This window comes from Littorina saxatilis, linkage group LG16, assembly GCF_037325665.1.
Source record: "Littorina saxatilis isolate snail1 linkage group LG16, US_GU_Lsax_2.0, whole genome shotgun sequence".
NCBI lineage: Eukaryota > Metazoa > Mollusca > Gastropoda > Littorinimorpha > Littorinidae > Littorina > Littorina saxatilis.
This window is the reverse complement of record NC_090260.1, coordinates 26776336-26792930: the sequence shown is the minus strand read 5'-3', so window position 1 is coordinate 26792930 and position 16595 is coordinate 26776336. Positions and strand designations below refer to the sequence as shown.

The following is a 16595-nucleotide window of genomic DNA, read 5'->3' as shown; positions in this document are numbered from 1 at the left end:
ACAGAAGTCGCAGCACAGGTTTCATGTCTCACCCAGTCACATTTTTCTGACACCGGACCAACCAGTCCTAGCACTAACCCCATAATGCCAGACGCCAGGCGGAGCAGCCACTAGATTGCCAATTTTTCCAGCGTCGCGGACGACGCTGGTATCTGTGGTTGGGAAGAACGTGCCTGTGGAGAATTAGTCTCCAAGCCAAAGCGCGCTGACTCTCCAAGCCAAAACAATTTCAAAGCTGAAAAAAATGTACAATTTACGCGAAACGATTAAACACAGCTTTCGGGTGTTTTTTTTTAATCTAAGATGTACATAAATATACCACTCCGACCATAAGGAAAAGAAAAAAAGACACACAAAAAAAAAGACCGAGAGGAGCCGAGTCAACCCGAGACCAACCGAGAGGACGTGTTTCGCGCCGTTTCGACGTCGTTTGTTCAGATGCGGCCGGTTGGATCAGTTGCGGTCATACAGGGGCGCCTCAGTTGCACAAGAAAAGATCTTCAACAATCCCGATCATCATCATGGTACAATAATGTTTTGTGCGCCCCCATGTATGTGTTCTGTGCTAATAATGCACGGTTGTGAAATGTCCGTACACATTTTGTGGCACTATGTAATTGTTAGTGCATCCTCCTGCGGATGCTTCGTGCTAAAAATGCACTTCCATTAAAATATTGTACGCTCATGTCAGTAATATATTTTCAATTGTTTCTCTGTCAATTTCAAGTGTTTGTTTCCAATTACTTCAGTATCTCCCTGTTGCAATTCCAGGTGATTCATTATGCATGTGCCAATTTGAGGTGTTTAATTCTGATTCCTGTATTTACAGTGTAAAATTAAAACTATTGTTTTCAAACATTCCTATGACACCTGGTAATGGTTCTGTGGTTTTGTTTTTAATTTGTATTTTGTTTTTCTGCAATAAATATTTGAAATGGATCTGAGGCCGACTTACTACTTTTAGCACTCTTTTTCACCACATTCCCACGTACAGATATTGCAATATCAACTCTTCCTTTCTACCTGTTTCAAACAAGCTCTATTTTTTAATTAAAAAGTTTTTACTAAATGTCTTAACATAGAGGGGGGAATCGAGACGAGGGTCTTGGTGTATGTGCGTGTGTGTGTGTGTGTGTGTGTGTGTGTGTGTGTGTGTGTGTGTGTGTGTGTGTGTGTCTGTCTGTCTGTCTGTGTGTGTGTGTGTAGAACGATTCAGACTAAACTACTGGACCGATCTTTATGAAATTTGACATGAGACTTCCTGGGAATGATATTCCAGGACGTTTTTTTTAATTTTTTTATAAACGTCTTTTATGACGTCATATCCGGCTTTTTTGTACAAGTTGAGGCTGCACTGTCACACCCTCATTTTTCAATCAAATTGATTGAAATTTTGGCCAAGCAATCTTCGACGAAGGCCGGACTTCCGTATTGCATTTCAGTTTGGTGGCTTAAAAATTAATTAATGACTTTGGTCATTAAAAATCTGAAAATTGTAAAAAAATAAATAAATTATAACACGATCCAAATTTACGTTCATCTTATTCTTCATCCTTTTCTGATTCCAAAAACATATAAATATGTTATATTTGGATTAAAAACAAGCTTTGAAAATTAAAAATATAAAAATTATGATCAAAATTAAATTTCCGAAATCGTTTTAAAAACTATTTCATCTTATTCCTTGTCGGTTCCTGATTCCAAAAACATATAGATATGATATGTTTGGATTAAAAACACGCTCAGAAAGTTAAAACGAAGAGAGGTATACAGTAAAGCGTGCTATGAAGCACAGCGCAACCGTTACCGCGCCAAACAGGCTCGTCACTTTCACTGCCTTTTGCACTAGCGGCGGACTACGTTCAGTTTCATTCTGTGAGTTCCACAGCTTGACTAAATGTAGTAATTTCGCCTTACGCGACTTGTTTTTTCTTGTGGCTGTTTGATCAATTCATAGCAAGCATTGACTGAAATAAACAATTTATATATCCAGCACAACATGCAATTCATTGACTTTTGACCCTAACCTTTTAACACTTCCCAAAATAAATCTTTGGTGGACATTGCATCGACGCTGTTCATTTTGAATGAACATTTTTCTTGTAAAGTCTTAGGTATGATCCGGCCGTGGTTCGAACCCACGACCTCCCGATCACGGGGCGGACGCCTTACCACCAGGCCAACCGTGCCGGTCCCTCCTTCCCGTGTAAACGGTTCGATTCACCTTATCAGATCTAGCCAGGCTTTTACAGCTAAACAGCTGTGAACAGCCGATCTTTTACCAGTAATGACAAAACACTATGGCAAGGTACAGCCTGAAAAAAGAACATTACACATCGCCTCCCGCCTCCCCTCCCCACCCCAACTCCCCGCGTGTCCTCCCCCTTCACCTTCATCCCGTGTGTGCTGGCATACCCCCAAAGACACCCCCCCCCCACACACACACTTTGACATTTGAGATAAAAATATGCAATACACAGAATGATGGACACGTCAAATGAGCTCTAGAGGAGGCGGCAAATACTGCGGATGAAGAAGGCCTGAGCGAACGACAAAGGGGGGGGGGGGGGGGGGGGAGGAGGAAATGCCGATGGTTTAGAGAAATGTTTGAGAGAGAGAGAGAGAAAGATAGAGAGAGTACCCCTGAATTTGAAATTGACAATCTAACGCGCGACTGTCAAAATCTCAGGGGGTTTCGACCAGCCGCGGTCAAGTCTAGGCTGTGTCAAAGCACAACGGATGGCTCATTTGATGCGAAGAGGCAGACCGGCGGTCCGTGGGGTAAAGTCCTTTGGTGGGAGTGCAAATGAGGGCGTGAGAACAGAAAACAAGTCGCGTAAGGCGAAAATACAATATTTAGTCAAGTAGCTGTCGAACTCACAGAATGAAACTGAACGCAATGCCATTTTTCAGCAAGACCGTATACTCGTAGCATCGTCAGTCCACCGCTCATGGCAAAGGCAGTGAAATTGACAAGAAGAGCGGGGTAGTAGTTGCGCTAAGAAGGATAGCACGCTTTTCTGTACCTCTCTTTGTTTTAACTTTCTGAGCGTGTTTTTAATCAAACATATCATATCTATATGTTTTTGGAATCAGGAACCGACAAGGAATAAGATGAAAGTGTTTTTAAATTGATTTGGACAATTTAATTTTGATAATAATTTTTATATATTTAATTTTCAGAGCTTGTTTTTAATCCGAATATAACATATTTATATGTTTTTGGAATCAGCAAATGATGGAGAATAAGATAAACGTAAATTTGGATCGTTTTATAAATTTTTATTTTTTTTTTACAATTTTCAGATTTTTAATGACCAAAGTCATTAATTAATTTTTAAGCCACCAAGCTGAAATGCAATACCGAAGTCCGGGCTTCGTCGAAGATTACTTGACCAAAATTTCAACCAATTTGGTTGAAAAATGAGGGCGTGACAGTGCCGCCTCAACTTTCACGAAAAGCCGGATATGACGTCATCAAAGACATTTATCAAAAAAATGAAAAAAACGTTCGGGGATTTCATACCCAGGAACTCTCATGCCAAATTTCATAAAGATCGGTCCAGTAGTTTAGTCTGAATCGCTCTACACACACACACACACACGCACAGACACACACACATACACCACAACCTCGTTTCGATTCCCCCTCGATGTTAAAATATTTAGTCAAAACTTGACTAAATATAAAAAGGAGAGGAGTCCCTTTGGATTTGAAGGGTTAATAAAGTTTTCGTGGCAGCATCAAATGAGAGAGAATGCGACAGAAAAGGCTGACCATGAAAGTTGGAGAGCAGAATGTGGGGGGGGGGGGGGGGGGGGGGGGGGCTTGAGGGCTCTTTACTTGGAGTCAAACGAGAGAGAAGGCGACAGAAACTGCTGCGGCGGGTGAAGCCGGAAGGGGGGGCGAGGGGATTGGGAAGGAGGGAGCCCATTCTGGATTTGAAAGAGGAAAAAAATCAAATGAAGGGGGGGGGGGGGGGGGAATGGGGGCGAGGGCTCTTTAATTGGAGTCAAATGAGAAAGACGGAAAAAGAAATTGCGGCGGGTGAAGTCGTATGGGGTGACTGACTATTAGGGTTTAACGTTCTCTTAGACCAACTTGTCTATATTGGGACAGGTATTGGTATTGGTAATACGTTGAAGATATGGTGTGATACTTTGATTCGAACAAGCCCGCAGTGGCTGTCTTCTTCGACACACCAGCATTGGGTTTGTCTCGTCAAAGTATCGAAATACGATCATGATAATCGGAGACGAGAGATGATGCATGCGTGTCTTCGTGTTTTCCAAGCCCTGAGACTTTCGCTGTGAACGTGGGATCTTTTTCGTGCGCATGTGTGCACACGGGGGTGTTCGGACACCGAAGACAGTCTGCACAAAGTTGACTCCGAGAAATAAATCTCTCGCCGAACGTGGGGATCGAACCCACACTGATAGCGACCAACTGGCTACAAAGCCAGCGCGCTACCAACTGAGCTACGTCCCCACCCCGGATGGGGTGTGTGTGTGTTGGAGAGAGGGAGTCTTTCAGGATTTGAATAAGGAAATTACTACATTTAGTCAAGCTGTGGAACTCACAGAATGAAACTGAACGCACTGCATTTTTTCACAATGACCGTAGTCCGCCGCTCGTGTAAAAGGCAGTGAAATTAAACGAGCCTGTTTAGTGCGGTAGTGGTTGCGCTGTGCTCATAGCACGCTTTTCTGTACGCTTCGTTTTAACTTTCTGAGCGTGTTTGTAATCCAAACATATCATATCTATATGTTTTTTGAACCAGGAACCGACAAGGAATAAGATGAAATTGTTTTTAAATCAATTTCGGAAATTTTATTTTAATCATAATTTTTATATTTCTAATTTTCAGAGCTTGTTTTTAATCCGAATATAACATATTTATATGTTTTTGGAATCAGAAAATGATGAAGAATACGATAAACGTAATTTTGGATCATTTTATAAAAAAAATAATTTTAATTACAATTTTCAGATTTTTAATGACCAAAGTCATTAATTAATTTTTAAGCCTCCAAGCTGAAATGCAATACCAAACCCCAGCCTTCGTCGAAGATTGCTTGGCCAAAATTTCAATCAATTTTATTAAAAAATGAGGGTGTGACAGTGCCGCCTCAACTTTTACAAAAAGCCGGATATGACGTCATCAAAGACATTTATCGAAAAAATGAAAAAAAAATCGGGAAATATACCCAGGAACTCTCATGTAAAATTTCATAAAGATCGGTCCAGTAGTTTACTCTGTATCACTCTACACACACACGCACAAACAGACACACACACACCACGACCCTCGTCTCGATTCCCCCTCTTTGTTAAAACATTTAGTCAAAACTTGACTAAATGTAAAAACAACAACTAATTGCACAAACTCAGCTGATTGATTAACTTGCCACATTCCAGTCAATTAGCACTGGTTACAGTGTTCCTCATACATGCACTTCAGATTAAAACTTGTGAGGGGGAGGAGCTATAGTGGTTGTAAGTTGTAACACTACAGTGGCACAACTCTTTTCACACCCTGCAATTTAAGACTCTATCTCTTATCAAGACCAATAAGTTTCCTCAGATTTTCTGTTTACAGTTCAGAGACATCCTGCTTGCTGCCGCGGAGGTGTTTTCAGACACGTCAGACACAGGGTGTTTAATATGTGTGCATTAATATAAAGTTTTCACCTCAAATTTAAAAGAAAGATTCCTCCTTATTAAAACCTGATTTTCTCAGATTTGATGAGGTCTTACAGGGGGGGGGGGTTCCTATTGAATTCTGTGATTGCCAAGCTCCTGCTGCTGCACGGTCACATGGTGCATATTGACTGAAGATAATGACCATGTCATTACGAAAAATTAGGTGCTAATGGTGGAGAGCGCTTGAAACCAGTTGGCAAGCTGAAGCAGTTTTACAAACCATTTGTGCATACAGAGGAACCCCCCTTTAATGACGTCTAGAAATCTGAGAAAATCAGGTCTTAAAAAGGAGGGAGTCTTTAAATGGGGGTAAATTTACAATGGTTATGATGAACAGAAAGTCTGAGAAAACAGGGTCTTTAACAAGAGGAAGTCTTAAATTGGGGGGGGGGGGGGGGGGGGGCTGTCTTAAAATGGGGGTTTCACTGTACTAATCTACTATGCAAAACATGTGTCAATAATGCGCATTTATTTTGTTCAGAGCGTGATGTTGTACTGCCCTCAATAATGGCTTATGCTATTGAGTCCCAGTTTACTAAGAACACTGGACTGGGTGGCCGAGTGGTAACGCACTTGTGCTCAGAAGCGAGAGGTTGCGAGTTTGACCCTGGGTCAGGGTGTTAGCAATTTTCTCCCCCCTTTCCTAACCTAGGTGGTGGGTTCAAGTGCCAGTCTTTCCGATGAGACGAAAAACCGAGGTCCCTTCGTGTACACTACATTGGGGTGTGCACGTTAAAGATCCCACGATTGACAAAAGGGTCTTTCCTGGCAAAATTGTATTGGCATAGATAAAAATGTCCACCAAAATACCCGTGTGACTTGGAACAATAGGCCGTGAAAAGTAGGATATGTGCCAAAATGGCTGCAATCTGCTGGCCGATGTGAATGCGTGATGTATTGTGTAAAAAATTTCCATCTCACACGGCATAAATAAATCCCTGCGCCTTGAATATGTGCGCGATATAAATTGCATAAAATAAAATAATACCTGCCCTTAGAACTGTACCCACGGAATACGCGCGATATAAGCCTCATATTGATTGATTGAATTGCTGTATTGAAATTGTCTTCATCATTTTTGCTGTGGATACCCTAACCCTGTTTTAACTTATTTAAGACCCCCCCATTTCAAGACCATGAATTTTCAAATTTTCTGTTCATAACCTATGTAGACTCGAAGACTCCCACCATTTTAAGACATGATTTTCTCATCTGTTCTCGGTCTTAAAGGTGGTCGTCTACATTTTTGCTTTTTTTTCAATAATCTTATGGTTAGATTTTGTTAAAAAGTTATGTCAGATGATGCATGAACCATGGGGAAAAAAGTTATAGAAAAAAAAAAATATGTAAAAAAAAGATTTTATTTTTGGGTAGCGTGACTCACGCTTCCAATATTTTGTTTTCTGTTTGCTGAGAACATGTGCTTTGCCTAAAATACTGACCAATCAAATTCATGTCACTATGCTTAGGCCGAAAAAAAAATAGGTGTGGTTACGGTAACATAGCCAAAACAAAATAGGGTAGGAAGGTAGGCAATCCCTTTTTTTTTTAACTTTTTTTGTTAATGTGTACAAATTAAACCTACTTGACAGGGAAATAAGTGTGCGACTCGAGCGCTTTTGCTTTCATTGCGTTTTCTGCACTTGTTTTTTTTTTTTTTTTTTTTTTTTACAAATGTAATAAAAAGTTATAGGGTCGGCCCCTAAAAATAGGGTAGGTCAGGTTACCGTAACCACACCTATTTTTTTTGGGCCTTATAGCCACGCCCAAACAAGTGCAGCAACAGTTTGACACTGGAGCGCTGTCCACGCTGTTTTTAAAACGCACGAAATGCACGGGATTTTAAAGGAGTTTTGTGCTTGGCATTTTCCAAATAAGGATATCCTACAATGAGTACTACGCTGGAATACTACAATGAATTTTCAAACGGCTACACTGGCTTCGTCTTTCCTGATCGAAAGGGGGTGTATTATTGATAATTGTAGATAATCGACTCTGCATTTTAATGGTCAAATGGCGATTTCGGTATAAAAATGTAGACAAGGACCTTTAAAAGGGACTTTCCATTGTGCTCAGTCAATGCTGTAAGTGTAAGTGATTCTTAATTTACTTAGACACGCACAACACAATGAATTTCTTTGTAACAACCTTTGCAGTGCAATGAACTTGCCTTGAGCTACTGGTGGAGAAAAGTGCCTTGACATTACCCCCACTAGCCAAAACCTAAAGTGCAAAATGTTACAGTACTGCAGCTTGCATTGTAAGCGAGCATGTATGAATATGATCTATCATGTTTTCTGCAGCGACTGTGAACCTCTAGACACTAGACAGGCATGTTAAATTTAAATATTGATTCAGAATGCACACCTGACATGAAAAAAAGAAGAGAAATCGATACTAAAAAGAGTAAATATAATTAAGACACAAAGGGAAGTCAACGCAACTTCTGCTGTTTTATAAAGTTGCACAAGATTTCTGGCAAAATGTCTTCATTCATAGCGTTGCCGTTGGGACAAACCTAATTTTTCTTAGGAAGAGCAGAAATAGGTGGATGGCGCATAAATGCTCAGTGGAACCACCCTTTTAAGATCCCCTGATGTCTGAAAGACTTCCCCCTTTTTAAGACCTTGCTCAGTCTTTCAAGTTTTTCTATTCATAACATTATGTATGAATTTAAATATATATTTATATAAACTTGCCTCCATTTCAAGACTCAATCCTTTTTAATTAAGACCCGATTTTCTCAGATTTTGGAACGTTTAACGTCCACTGTACTGATGTGTCTTTTTCTTTATTTATGTAAATGCTGATAAAACATACACCGCAATGCACACTCATATGCTGGCCTGTGTAAGTGTGTGAGTGTGTGCGCATATATGGCTCTGAATACTGGCTAACATTTGCAAACATGAGATCAGTCACTCTGATCATGCATAGCAAACAAGTTTCCCAAAGGGGTCTGTAATTAGATCACCGGTGGGGGTGTAGAGGAGGGGGAGGTGTTTTGTAACAAAAGTGACAAGCAACCCTGATACACGAAGTACGACCAACGATAAAATGACCGGTATGTCGCATTACTAGCTGTAGTATACCTATGACTCAAAAAGGCTCATCGACATCACAGTCCGACGAGCTCGGTAGCAGACGACACGAAGCAAGCGGCATTGCAATCAAGCTGATCTCCACAACGAAGGCTGAAATCATTACAACGGTTGTGAATCACAGAATTGCCCCAAACACAAGGTCGCTTTCTCGAATTCCGATGAGAAAAGTTGAAACTATCAATAGAAATGAATAGTCTGGAGCTAATAATCGTGTCGCATCTGTTACACATCAGCACACACCTGTCACACACAGGAGCTGTTCTTCGCAGTCAACATCACATGTGACACAATGCTGGCAGACGACAATTTCGTTGACGCAGAAACTCGTGCGATCTTTTGGTGCTCTCTATTAAACAACAAGCCTAAATCACTTACCGGATGAATGCAGTGTAGCACAGAAGTTTCTGAAGACTTGACAGTACTCCCAGGAATTCCAGAAACACAACGGGTGGACGGGACAGTGTCAACAAAAGCAGCACCTGACCGCTTGAATAGTCTCGCCGCCAATTCGACACTGCGAGGCTTGCGTTATTCTGGGTTCAGCTACAGCGCTGCCCGCTGACATTACTCGTCATTTGGAGTGTTACTGATTGGCGGGCGCTTGCTTATTTTGAACACACGTCACACAGCCCGTTCAAAGCGATTTCATTGGCTGAAAGTGACACTCAGTCAGTGGGGTATCTAGTTTCGATTTTTAGGTGATCTGTCAAGTCGTGAAGATGTTGCGTTTAATTCTGCGAGGGACATAAAGAAAGGTGCGGCCAGGGTGAGAGAGAGGGTATAGAGAGGCGTTGATTTAGTGTGTGTCCTCCTTTTATTTAAAGCCCCACTCTGCCTCAGTCACATGAGGTTTACAGAACGATGACATCTCTCACTAAACGGCAAGAAAAGCAAAATATTGCTCAGGTGAGTGAAATAAAACATGTCTTAAAAGGAGTAATCCACCAGCTACAGGGCCGGACTACCGGGGGGGTTATGGGGGTTGCGCAACCCCCCCCCCCCCCCTAGCCTAAACATGTACCTTACTTATTTAATTTTGTTTATTCTTATTGCTTATTTTATGCCGTTTCATGCAAGGAGCGACCATTTTCCTATCTCAGAATATGACCTACCCGTCAGCTTCAGGGGGCAAAGCCCCTTGACCCCCACAACGAGGGGGGGGGGGTGGGTTCTAGGGTTTCTGGACCCCCCCCCCCCCCCAGCCAAAAAATAAAAATATTGAATGAGGTATGCATTTCTTTATTTTACATTGAGTTTCAATTTTTGGGGTATTAATCAGTGACAAAATCTGCTGCCTGAAACTGGTAATGATCATCCTCAGAATGCACCAGATTGCACCATTTTGCATCCTTTTTTTCAAAATTTTCCGGGGGGGCATGCCCCCGGACCCCCCTAGCAAGCTAGGCGCTTCGCGCCGTCGGCTCGGCGCTTCGCGCCTTCACACCCATATCTTCACAATATACTTTTGAAAAAAACCAGTCATAAAATGAACTGATCCGCCCCTGCCGCCAGGGGGGACATCCCCCTGGGCTACCACTGGCAACCCCCCCCCCTCCTCTTCGCCTAGTCCGGCCCTGAGCTATGACCCCCAAACCCCCCCCCCCCCCCCGCCCAACCACCACACACTTGACGAGGGTCAATTAAACTTAGCCTCACGTCAGGAGATTATCAAACGGCCCTAGAAGTGTGCAAGGATTCAAAGCTCTAGCTTCAAAAACATCCGAGACAACCTCAACGTTAAGTTTTTATGAAACGAACATGACTCCGCTGTGACACCAACATTTGACGAGGGTCAGCCAAACTGAAGTCACTTCGTGAGATCATCAAACCCTAAAAGTGTGCAAAGTGTCAGAGGTCTAGCTTGAAAAAACATCTGAGATAACCTCAACGTTACGTTTTTTGTCCACGGACGGACGGACGGACGGACGGACGGCCGACCATACAGCCGGACGTACACATATGAATCCTAATACTCACCAATAATTACTCAGGTGAGTAAAAAAAAATTTTTTAAAAATGGGACAACGACAGAACAAAAATAAGTATAAAGAACAAGTCGCGTAAGGCGAAAATACAACATTTAGTCAAGTAGCTGTCGAACTCACAGAATGAAACTGAACGCAATGCCATTTTTCAGCAAGACCGTATACTCGTAGCATCGCCAGTCCACCGCTCATGGCAAAGGCAGTGAAATTGACAAGAAGAGCGGGGTAGTAGTTGCGCTAAGAAGGATAGCACGCTTTTCTGTACCTCTCTTTGTTTTAACTTTCTGAGCGTGTTTTTAATCCAAACACATCATATCTATATGTTTTTGGAATCAGGAACCGACAAGGAATAAGATGAAAGTGTTTTTAAATTGATTTCGACAATTTAATTTTGATAACAATTTTTATATATTTAATTTTCAGAGCTTGTTTTTAATCCAAATATAACATATTTATATGTTTTTGGAATCAGAAAATGATGGAGAATAAGATGAACGTAAATTTGGATCGTTTTATAAATTTTTATTTTTTTTTACAATTTTCAGATTTTTAATGACCAAAGTCATTAATTAATTTTTAAGCCATCACGCTGAAATGCAATACCGAAGTCCGGGCTTCGTCGAAGATTACTTGACCAAAATTTCAACCAATTTGGTTGAAAAATGAGGGCGTGACAGTGCCGCCTCAACTTTCACGAAAAGCCGGATATGACGTCATCAAAGACATTTATCCAAAAAATTAAAAAGAAGTTCGGGGATTTCATACCCAGGAACTCTCATGTCAAATTTCATAAAGATCGGTCCAGTAGTTTAGTCTGAATCGCTCTACACACACACACAGACACACACACGCACATACACCACGACCCTCGTCTCGATTCCCCCCTCAACGTTAAAACATTTAGTCAAAACTTGACTAAATGTAAACAAGTCGCGTAAAGCGAAAATACAATATTTAGTCAAGTAGCTGTCGAACTCACAGAATGAAACTGAACGCAACGCAACGCAGCAAGACCGTATACTCGTAGCATCGTCACTCCACCGCCCGTGGCAAAGGCAGTGCCCGTGGAATTGACAAGAAGAGCGGGGTATTCGTTGCGCTGAGAAGGATAGCACGCTTTTCTGTACCTCTCTTCGTTTTAACTTTCTGAGCGTGTTTTTAATCCAAACATATTATATCTATATGTTTTTGGAATCAGGAACCAACAAGGAATAAGATGAAAGTGTTTTTAAATTGATTTCGAAAAAAAAAATTTGATAATAATTTTTATATATTTAATTTTCAGAGCTTGTTTTTAATCCGAATATAACATATTTATATGTTTTTGGAATCAGCAAATGATGGAGAATAAGATAAACGTAAATTTGGATCGTTTTATAAATTTTTATTTTTTTTTACAATTTTCAGATTTTTAATGACCAAAGTCATGAATTAATTTTTAAGCCACCAAGCTGAAATGCAATACCGAAGTCCGGGCTTCGTCGAAGATTACTTGACCAAAATTTCAACCAATTTGGTTGAAAAATGAGGGCGTGACAGTGCCGCCTCAACTTTCACGAAAAGCCGGATATGACGTCATCAAAGACATTTATCAAAAAAAATGAAAAAAACGTTCGGGGATTTCATACCCAGGAACTCTCATGTCAAATTTCATAAAGATCGGTCCAGTAGTTTAGTCTGAATCGCTCTACACACACACACACACACACACACACACAGACACACGCACATACACCACGACCCTCGTTTCGATTCCCCCTCGATGTTAAAATATTTAGTCAAAACTTGACTAAATATAAAAAGAAGAAGATGAAGAAGACCTGGAACAGTTTTATTTCTTGAGAGTTGGGTAGATACTAATGTTGTTGCTTGGTCATGCCTATAGATGCGGCTTAGTTTGACAAACCGCAATCAATCACTCCTTCAACTCAATGAATCACTTCGCACAGTGACACATCTCTGTGAATCTCAGTGTCTCTGTGCTGCCTTTCTATACCTTAGACAACCAGCACAATCATGCAGTGTCCTGAGTTCGCAAACCTCAGTCAACCAGTGTGCTCAGTTTGAACAACCCCGCCCAACTCACAGACTCCCTCAACTCAATAAATCACTTCGCACAGTGATGGACACATCTCTGTGAAGCTGTCTATGTGCTGCCTTTCTATACAACCAGTACACAGTGTCCTGAGTTCGCAAACATCAGTCAATCAGTGTGTCGCTCACAGTTTGACAAACCGTAGTCCACGACTCCCTCAACTCAATGAATCCCTTCACATTTTAAGTCAGTGTAGGCCTACTGAGTTGACAAATCTCTCTGAATCAGTCTATAAAATAATTATGCTGCCTTGACAAACCTTAGACATTCAGTACAGTGTCCTGAGTTCACAAACTTCACTGAGTCAACCAGTGTACGAGTGTGCTCAGTTTGAACAACCCAACTCACTCAGTGAATCACGCTTGCGTGGTGCTGACCGATTCCGTGGAAGAGTAGGAGTCAATGACTCCCTCAACTCAGTTATTTGTTTCCTCCATGGGCTGCAACTCTCACGGCTTTCACGTATATGACCGTATTTACCCCGCCATTTAGGCAGCCATACGCCGTTTTCAGGGGAAGCATGCTGGGTATTTTCGTGTTTCTATAACCCACCGAACTCTGCCATGGATTACAGAATCTTTTCCGTGCGCACTTGGTCTTGTGCGTGCGTCAGTGTATACACGAAAGGGGATGAGGCACTAGCAGGTCTGCACATTAGTTGACCAGGGAGATCGGGAAAACCTCCACCCTTAACTCACCAGGCGGCCGCGAACGGGATTTGAACTCACGACCTTCCCATTAGGAGGCCGATGTCTTACAGAAACAATTCTGTTTGTTACATTCAGACAATAAAGTTTTATTGAATTAGATTGAATTGAATTATCCACGAGGCCACTGCGCCCATCCCTCAGCTCAGTGAATCACGCTTGCGTGATGCTGGCCGATTCCACGGAGGAGTCATAGGAGCTGGCGTCCACCTCGCTGGGAGGACTGTATTGGGAAGACTCCCAGTCGGTGTATTCGGACGGGGCAGAGGCTGCGTAGGGCTGGGCCGAAGGAGGCAGGCCGAGCGTGAAGCTGAGCTGCCTCCCTCCGGCCGCCATGGAGTTTATGTTGCCGGCGCTGGTCAGCTGGTTCCCCCCGGCCTCGTTCAGTTGCACGAAGCTGGGTCTGCGGCTCATCGAATCCTGGGGATTAGAACATTAAAGCCACACATTAAGGTGATCCTTAATGAATGTGATGGTTGGCCTAGTGGTAAGGCGTCCGCCCCGTGATCGGGAGGTCGTGGGTTCGAACCCCGGCCGGGTCATACCTAAGACTTTAACATTGGCAATCTAGTGGCTGCTCCTAAAACTAAAGGGGGGGAGTTAACGTCCTCTCAGAAAATGTTTCTATTTGGGACAAGAATTGGTGATACGCTAAGGAAAGTGGCTGCTCCGCCTGGCGTCTGGCATTATGGGGTTAGTGCTAGGACTGGTTGGTCCGGTGTCAGAATAATGTGACTGGGTGAGCCATGAAGCCTGTACTGCGACTTCTGTCTTGTGTGTGGCGCACGTTATATGTCAAAGCAGCACCGCCCTGATATGGCCCTTCGTGGTCGGCTGGGCGTTAAACAAACAAACAAACAAACAAACAAAATGAATGTGATGAAATTCGTTGTGTTTCATTGAAGTTTGAGATTTAAAAAAAAAATTCTACTTAAGTATTGTAATTATATGAGTTTCATTAAAATATCAGCTTTTGTTTTCTGCAAGAAAGGAGAACAATCTTGTTAAATTCAGTTCACTTTGAAGATTGGATGGTAAAATAAGTTTGCTTTGATGTTATGATTGAGAATCAGTATAAGTATAAGGGAAGTAACCCCCCTTTTTAAATGTCTTATTGCGAGTGCTTATATACCTTTGGCTTCTCTGACGGTCAAATTTGAATACATCAGAACCGAGTTCAACTGTGCACTGCAATGCATGTCACATCGTTCTCTGTCTCTTTGTCTATAGCTGTCTGTCTGTCTGTCTGTCCGTCGATCGATCGATCGATCGATCGATCGATCGATCGATCGAACTCACTCCGGTAAACAAAACCATGTTTCTCTTCCAAAATAAATTCAGCATTAACCGCATAATCTATCGAGTTTCTGTCATCATAGATACCATGTTTAGCAGGGCCGGACCAAATGAGTTGTAAGGGGGGGGTTCCTCCTTTTTTTGGGGGGGCAAATCAGCGAATTTATTTTAAAAAAAAAGAAAAAAAAAGAAACACTCAAAGCATGGTACATGCTTTTTCCAGGGGTGGGATTCCGGAACCCCTGGAACCCCCCCCCCCCCCCCCCCCCCCCTGGGTCCGGCCCTGTTTAGTGCAACCTCCCCCATATTTTTGGAGACCCCTTACCCCTACCGCCCGATTTAAGACTTTGGTGGATCAGATTTTCTGTTCATAAATTATCATAACGTTAATAATAATAATAATAATAATAATAATAAATGAGCATTTATATAGCGCAACATCATAACTTTACATTAATTATTATGCTCTTTGTGCTTGACACAATTAAAATTCAAACACAGTTATACAAGCATTTACATCCACATTCATGACGTTAACTTGACGTCATTTGCGAGTCTCCCTTCATGTTAAGACTACCTCCAGTTTAGGATCAATATCTGTATGCTTTTTTTTTTGTTTTTTTGTTAGGTCATAAAATTCCCCTGCAATACCCCTACCCCCCCCCCCCTTTTTTTATTTTTTTTTATTTTAACAAACTCTTTCTTCTTCAGAATTTTAAACGATGCTGAGGTAGAGCGCTATTTAGAGATCAAAATAACCAAAGGGAAGTAAGCGCTCCAGCGCTGTAAATGCACACGACATGTGTAATGGCCGGAGTAAGCGAGATCGAGAGTTATACGGAACCAATCTCCTGGCACATGAGAGAAAAACAAGCATTGCAATGAACAAATAAGCGACTTTCATCCACAATCTTTCATCAATAGAGTCTTGCCTTGCTGGCTCTCCTGACCCTCCTCTCCGCGCATCGCACGAGGATGATCCCCCAAAAGATCAGCAGCGCCAGGCCCAGCAGCGAGCTGAGGACAACCACCATTATCAGGGACCACGAGTTGTTGGACTCGCTGCGGGACAGCTGAATACATATCAAATCAATCAAATCAAATGAAATCAAATTTAATCAATACAAGTCAATGAAAGCAAAGCAAAGCAAAGCAAAGCAAAGCAATGCAATCAAATCAAATCAAAAAGAAAATCAATCAAATCAATCAAATCAATCAAATCAAATCAATAAAATCATGTTACTCAAGACCAAAGCAAATCAAATCGAATCCAATCCAAATCCAAATCCAATCCAATCCAATCCAATCCAATCCAATCAAATTAACTTTATTATCTCAAATCTGAGAAATTATAGCGGTGGTGCATGAACATGAGGACAAACGGAACACCACCACATCAGTAACATTAAAATACATGTACTTCCTAAAGTAAAACCTCCCACTAGCGACCTCGGAAATGTCCATACAACTCGATCGTAAAAAGGAGGGGTCTCTTATATATATTACCACATATTTCGCTGAATACAAATACTCACACAATACAAGAACAAAAGTGTTGATGCATTCACATTTGAGAGGCTGTACAAGTGTTAATATACTCACGGAATAAAATAACTTAACATGTTTTAAAATGTAATATCTCCAAATCGAAAAAAGTTGCAGGAGAGCGGGGTGGTACGATCATAGAACCATCAATTCCTGAGA

General features: G+C 41.7%; 1 protein-coding gene across 1 annotated transcript in view; it reads right to left on the bottom strand.

Annotated features, from left to right (window-relative positions):
* Positions 1-9321, bottom strand: part of LOC138950727 (ras-related protein Rab-27A-like) — a 45170-nt gene extending 35849 nt beyond the window's left edge. Inside the window, exon 1 of the mRNA XM_070322456.1 lies at positions 9184-9321. The gene's annotated coding sequence lies outside the window, so the exon portion shown is untranslated. The remainder of the gene's footprint in view (positions 1-9183) is intronic.
* Positions 9322-16595: the final 7274 nt, after the last annotated feature.